Source organism: Otolemur garnettii, unplaced genomic scaffold, assembly GCF_000181295.1.
Source record: "Otolemur garnettii isolate 467f Iridium unplaced genomic scaffold, OtoGar3 scaffold00003, whole genome shotgun sequence".
Classification (NCBI taxonomy): domain Eukaryota; kingdom Metazoa; phylum Chordata; class Mammalia; order Primates; family Galagidae; genus Otolemur; species Otolemur garnettii.
In genome coordinates, this window is record NW_003852398.1 from 23584102 (window position 1) to 23585317 (window position 1216).

Genomic DNA, 1216 nt, shown 5'->3' on the forward strand with positions numbered 1-1216 from the left:
GTTTCCTGTTGGTTGTTAATATGGGGCATGGTTTTGAGAGCAAGCTGTGCAATGCTCTAGTTTAGCTGAAATGGGCTGGTCAGGTTATAACCACGAAGGTCTTGTCCTACACTGTAATGATCTTCAACAAAAAAAAAATGCTTGAAATGGACCATTATGGACTGATAATTCCTTCTCATGATAATGGTTGTAAAATTAAAAAGAAAGAACATAAAGAGAATCTGGAAATCTGCATGAGAAAAGGTACTCTTCACACACAAGGGGTCTTCAAAAAGATTAAGAGCATGTTTTGTCATCAGAAACCATGAAGGACAGATGGCAGTGGCATAAGATCCAGCAAAATTGAGGCAAGCGTGTGAAGACAGAAAGATTAGTTGTTGCCAGCAACTGAAAAGTAGGAAAAGGAATAGCTAATGGTTTCTTTATGGGTTGAAGAACATATTCCAAAATTAGATAGTGCTGCATGCACGGCTCTAAGTAAACTAAAATCCACTGACCTGTACACTTAAAAGGCAATTACATGTATTATAACATGTAAATTACACCTCGATAAAACTGTTAAGAAAATAAAAACAAGGCCCAGCACAGAGTAAATGCTATGTAAGAGATAGCTATCATCATCGGCATTTTTATCAGGGATCATCCCAGCTGCTATATGAACAATATGCTGATTGTTAGAGACAAGTAGGTAAGAAGCTACTGTGGTACTTAAGGCAAGAAATGGGAGCGTCCTTAATGAGGTAGCTGTGAAGATAGAGGCAGCAGGATTAGTGATAAATTTCAAGGTAGAGCATCTATGTTGTAAAAGCACAGCCCTGTTCCTGCTGAAAAGAATTTAGTAGCTGAATGCCTACAAAAACCCTCAGTGAACAAACAACCACCAACTTCCCAGCAAAATACAGCTGCTATCAAAGGAACCCCTTGAGTGGAGAGACTATTTTCTCTTCTTTTCCTGCCCAGATGCTGACTCAAGAGCTATTTCAAACAGATACTCATTTTTGAAAAAAAAAGAAAAAAAGGATAAAAGACAACATTTCTCTAAGCTAATTATCCTAAAGATTTTCATGTAGCGAATCTTGGGGACTTCCACACTGAAGAAGTACAATTTGAAGGAGAGGAACCAATTTAGACTCATGATCCAAGCAATGAGTGGTTGCTTTTCTGGTGCAGCAAAGATTAGACCTTGGAATTCAAGTAAAGAATCAGTGAGCTGCTG